Consider the following 6,093-nt stretch of genomic DNA (forward strand, 5'->3'; position numbering starts at 1 on the left):
TGCTCTTAACCTCTGAGCCATCTCTCCAGCCCGTGGTTCACTATTGTAATCCTTGAACCCTGAAAGCTGAGTTTTAGGATTAGGAATTCCAAAGCTACCTTGGTCATGTGAGTCCCTATATAAACAAGATGGAAGAGACTTGGAGTAGAAATGTTAAGCCAAAGAGTGGCCCCAAGAAGAAAGATGGATGTTTATAGTGGTGTATGCTATGAAGTGAGTTTTCTAGAACCTACAAGAAAACTTGGGCTAACCTGACTAGGGTGGTAAGGGAATGGTGTTAAGACGCTACATCTAGAAGCTCAGCGTGTTTATTGTGTGGAGCTGAATTGAGACGTGTAGTAAGTGTGTGCAGGTGAACAAGGGGTTCGGTTATGATATAAGGCTGGGTCAAGGAGATGGGTTTAGCTAATTCAGTAGAAGTGATTTCTTCAGGGGAGTGGCCTGTGTACTCAAGATATCACATACTCAAGGTTCTACCACTTCCCACAAAGATCAGGTCAACCAGGGTTATAGCTCCATGGTAGAGCAAGAAAGGCCCTGAATTCCATCTGCAGACCTGGGGAAGGAGAGTTGGAACTACACTTGGTAGTATATTCCTATAATCCTAAACCTAGGTGGCATTTTTAAATGGCTTGGTAAGCACAGAATAATTTTGGGCAATTTGTAACCATACTTGAAGTTTATGATGAATATCATTTAGGTAAAATTTAGAATAAAGTGTGTCTAATGTTAACTACCTCCCATCCCCAAGCACACAGGGTTTCTTTATGTATCTGTGTAGACCAGGCTGGCCTCTGAGATCCTCCTGCCTCTGCCTCCCAAGTACACCACCAATGCAAGCACACACTTCTCTCTTTGGGGTGAGATGTTTCGAGACAGGACTTCTCTGTAGTCCTGGCTGTCTTGGAACTTACTCTGTTTACCAGGCTAGCCTCAACCACAGAGATTCTCCTGTGGACTGGGATTAAAGGTGTGCACCACCACTGCCCTTCAAGCATACTTGATTAAACTACAGTGTTCATGGACCACCACAAATTGCTCTTAAATTGTTCTCATTGTATCTTTGGTAAGTCAAGGTTGGTTCTTTCCACTGCGTGAGTTCTGGGTATTGATCTACAGTTGTTAGTCTTGGCTGTATGCTCCTTTACTTGGTGAGCTATCTTGCTGGCCCCTTGCCTCCAGAGTATGTAGCCCTGGCTGTCCTGTAACTCTTTGTAGACTAGGGTGGCTTTCTGCTTCCCAAGTGCTGGGATTAAAAACATGTGTCATCACCCTTCATGGAGCCTTTTGCCTCTTGACTTGAGTTTTTGAGGTTATTGTTGAGTTATACAAAGTAATGCAAGAAGTAGGGTTTTGCCTAAAGGAGGACCTAGGTTCAGTTTCCAGCAGCCATATCTGTAACTCTAGGTACCTAAATATATGAGGCCAAACACAAAATTTTAAAAATTTGGGAGACAAAGCCAGGTGGATCTGTGAGTTTGAGGCCAGCCAGTTTTACAGAGTTCCACCACTGCCAGAGCTACACAGAGAAATCCAATCTTGAAAAACCAACAAATAAATGGATTTGATGAATAGATTCTATGGTCCCCCTGAGTGCATATATTATAACGCTGTCTAAATATAACATAAAATTGAACTTAGGTTGTTATGCTCTCTTCCAGACTTGCCTAGTGGGTTGGATGCTATCATGCTCTGTTTTCCCAAAGTGGATTACTGTTTTTTGTTTTGTTTTGTTTTTTAGCTGTAGCCAATCATCAGGATAGGATTGAGTTTTTTATATTCTTGAGGGAAAGTTTAGGAAAATGGTGGGTAAGCATTTCTAAATTCAACACTTAGGGTCTTTTAGCAGTTAAACCTTCAGTTGCTGTAGTTCTAACCAGATACTTAGGGTACCACCTTAAGTACCAAATGATAAGATAGTGTGCATATGTGAGGTGTCAAAGGGCATTTAATTCATAAGGCAGCAGAGCTTTGGATTTGAACATTGATTGAACCAAAGAATCACAGGCATGTCATGCCAGCCACTGGGAAATAAAGCACACAGATCCTTAAATCTCGAGGTGCTGTAAGTGACCAACTCACTCTCCCCAGAACACTGATTTTCCAACTTGGAGCTATACAAGAAAGATTCTAGGAACAGTTTTAGCTTAAACTAGTTCAAAACCACTATAAAAGGTCTCTATGTAGACCTGGCTGGCCTAAAACTGTAAATCAGGCTGACCTTGAACTCAGAACTCTACCTCTTGAATACCACCATTTCTGCCCTGGATTATACAGGTAGGTGTTGGTGAGCTGCTGCACTGGTGCTGGGAACTAAACCAGAGTTCTCTGCAAGAGTGGGAAACGTTCTCGATCTCTGAGCCGTCCCTCCAGTACTGTGAGATATGTTTTGACAGGAGCATATGACAGTATTTAAGTATTAATCTGATCAGATTATCTAAGTATACTTTGAAAAGTGGTGGACTACTGGGTTACTTAGTAACAGCCTGTCGAAAACAATAACAAAACCCCCAGCACACCCAGAAAGATGTTAGCTCTAGCTACTCAGCTAGTTGAAAAGTTGGAGGTAAGGAGTTCAATACCACCCTCTGAAATATACTCAAATGTTTATTTTTCAGTGGTGCTGGTGTTCAAACCTAGGACTTGGCATAAGAGGCAAGTGTTCTCTATCCTTAAGCTACATGCACCCCAGTCCAAGTTTTGTTCTTGGTTCTCAGTTTTTGGTTTTGAGACGGTGTCTCTAGCTCCATCTGGCCTCAACACCTTAGATAGTGGGGAGGGTGATCTTGGCAGTTCTGAAATTATGGGTTTATTTGGTGCTAGTGATGGGTCCCAGGACTACATGCTAAGCAGGCACTCTTAACAATGAAGCTACACCCTTAGGTCAAAATTTCCATTTTTATCAATTACTGTACAACCTCTACTGCAATAGGCTTTAGTCGGTTCCTTCCTCTGTGACCTTGTGTTAAACCTAATGAGTACTTTGAAGGAAGCTGGGGAGGTGGTTCCTACAAAGCAGAGGGTAGGAACAATTGTTTGCTCTTCCAGAGGACATGTGTTAAGTTCCTAGTACCCGCTTATGTATGGTGGCTCACAACCATACATGACTCCATTTCTAGGAAATCTGATGCTCTCTCCTAGCCTCCTTGGCCACCAGATGCATGTACATGAATGCTGGCAAAATATACACATAAAAAACCTTTAAAGGAAATACTTTCAGATCTCACTTGAATCAAATTATTTCTCAACATTAAAGTTGTCATTTTTATCTTTTTTTTTTTTTTAATTTAAATGGCATTACAGTCTTCTCAAAACTTTAAACTCCTTTGAGGTCTCATCTACCCATATACATATTAATTCTCTCCCACTCTCTTCCCCCCTTTTCTTTCTCTTCTCCCTCCTTTTTGTTGTTTTGTTTTTTCAAGACAGGGTCTCTGTGTAGCCCTGGCTGTCCTAGAACTCTGTGGACCAGGCTGGCTTCAAACTCAGGACCCTGGGAATGCTGAGCCTAAAGACATGCTTATTGGTGAAATTATTATGGCCACTCCACGTAGTTAAAAGGATATTTATTTAATGGTGTAACTCACAAATTAAGGGATAGGTAGGTCGCAGGGTCTGGGGAAGGTGTATCGCAGTCCAGCGGTGTTCTCTGGAGCTCTGCTCGGTCACCTCCACTGTTCAGGGTCCCGGAACAGAGAAAGCGCTGGCCCATCCAGGTCTCCGGTCTCCAGGCGCCTCCCCTGACCCCGCGTCGTAGGCGTGACAGTTGCCAGAGTCTCAGTGGGGGTTGGAACTTCCAGATCCCAGCTGGAATGGCTACCCACTATACATGCTCCACATTTTCTTGGTGTTTTGTTTGTTTGGCTTTTTTCATACTATGTATGGCTAGGGTGGGCATGGTCAGCTGAAGACAAAAGATTTCTCAATGGGTAGTGGTGGTTGCTACCAAGACTGATGAACTGAATTTGATCCTTGGTATGTACATGATGGAAGCTAAGAACCAACTCCTGTATAAGTTGTCTACTTACCTTCACAAGTGGTTGGGGGGTGGCAAGAACATACCCACATATAGATGAATAAATAATGTAATATAATTTTATTATTATTAGAGTGAGGCTAGAGAGATGGCTCAGTGATTAAGATCACTAGCTACTTACTCTTCCAGAGGACCCAGGTTCAATTCCCAGCACCCACATGGTAGCTTACAACTATCAGTAACGCCAGTTCCAGGGGATTTGACACTCTCACACAGACACATGCAGGCAAAACACCAATGCACATAAAAAAATAAATTAGCTGGGGTTTTTGTTTGTTTAGAGAATGGCTGGGGAGATGGCTGTCATTGAATGTAACCCACCATTCAACTATGAGAACCCAAGTTCAGATTCCCAGAATGCGTGTAAAACACAGTCCCATCTGTCACCCCCGTACTCTAGTTAGGACTTAGGGGGACTGGTCCCTGGAATTCAGTGGCCAGTCAATTTAGCCAATCTGTCAGTGCCAGGTTTAGTGGGACCTTGTCTCAAAAAAGTAAGGTGGAGATAGAACAAATACCTGACCTGTACATCTAGACCCACACAACTATATGCATGCACACATAGTGAGAGTGTGCCTGGATACTTTGTGAGGCCCTAAACTAGATCTTAAGCACAGAAAACAAAAATGTTCCAGATCCTTGGAATGTTTTTACCTGTGATTACCCCTTTTGGCAGATCCCATAAGAATTCAGTGCACGTTATCCCCTTTGTTTTATTTCATTGTCATAAGCTGGGAAGAGAAGTACTATATCAAAACACTTTTTAAAAAAGATTTACTTATTATGTATGCAGTGTTCTGCCTGCATGTGTGCCTGCAAGGCAGAAGGCACCGGATCTCATTCCAGATGGTTGTGAGTCATCATGTGATTGCTGGGAATTGAACTCAGGTCCTCTGGAAGACCAGCCAGCACTCTTAACCGCTGAGCCATCTCTCCAGCCCAGAAGTGCTATATTGAATTACACAAAGATGGAACTAGTTACATTTGGGTCTTGCTTTGAGGGAGTTCGAACCATACCACAGAGGCCCTTATCTTTACTCTGCTCCTCCTTACTTTGAAGCATCATCTTGCTCTTTTCCTCCTGGCAGCCCCAGGACCTCCATCAAGCATGACACAGTAACAATCCACACCAGGAAGTTAATGACTCACCATACACTTCAGAAGAAACAACGGTCACTGATGTCCTTCATCCTGGGAAGGCAAAAGTAGTGAAGACAATGTACAAACCACACCAGATGACACATTTGGATTTGGGTTCAGAACCAGTTTTAGATTATGCGAAGAAGGATGAGCCTAAACAGACTTGCAAGGTATGGTCTTTATGAGAAGAAAAATACCTCCTCCAGAAAGCAGGGACAGGAACAGCATGAAGACGATCAGGAAACAGCTGTTGGTGCTGGTAAAAAGCAAAAGGAGGGGCTGGAGAGATAGATGGCTCAGAGGTTAAGAGCACTGCTTGTTCTTCCAGAGGTCCTGAGTTCAATTCCCAGCAAACACATGGTGGCTCACAACCATCTGTAGTGAGATCTGGCACCCTCTTCTGGCCTGCAGGGATATGTGCAGACAGAACACTGTATACATAATAAATAAATAAATCTTTAAAAAAAAAAAAAAAAGGAAAAGGAATAGATCTTCGATGATGGTTCACTGTGATGTGTGTGATGTGTGGATTCCTAAGGAGAAGGCAAATCAACCAAAGCTTGCCCTTATCTGAAAAGAAGCATAACAGTTGTTAGTGTAACAGTGGCTGTTCTGAAAGTAGGCAGCAGAAACCACTGTGTGAAATAGAGCAAAGGTGAAAGACCTTTGAGTCACTGCAATGGTCAGTCTTGTGGAGTCTAATGCTTTTACTCCAGGAAAATAAACTCCATTTGTTTTAGCACTCCCCCTCCCCTTGTGGTGTTAGGTAAGGACCCAGAGCCTTAATAATTGTACCAATGGACTATATTCTCAGCCTACTGATTTAAAGTCTTCGTGTTGGGTGTTGCATATCAAACCCAGGGCCTTAGAAATGCTAAGCAAGCTTCCTAACCTTGAGCTTCATACTGGCCTCTTAA

General features: G+C 42.9%; 1 pseudogene; it reads left to right on the forward strand.

Moving 5' to 3' along the window:
- The first annotated feature begins 2,527 nt into the window (after positions 1–2,527).
- LOC143267487 (small ribosomal subunit protein eS24 pseudogene) lies at positions 2,528–5,576 on the forward strand (annotated as a pseudogene).
- The last annotated feature ends 517 nt before the right edge of the window (positions 5,577–6,093 follow it).

This window comes from Peromyscus maniculatus, chromosome 10 (genome assembly GCF_049852395.1).
Source record: "Peromyscus maniculatus bairdii isolate BWxNUB_F1_BW_parent chromosome 10, HU_Pman_BW_mat_3.1, whole genome shotgun sequence".
NCBI lineage: Eukaryota > Metazoa > Chordata > Mammalia > Rodentia > Cricetidae > Peromyscus > Peromyscus maniculatus.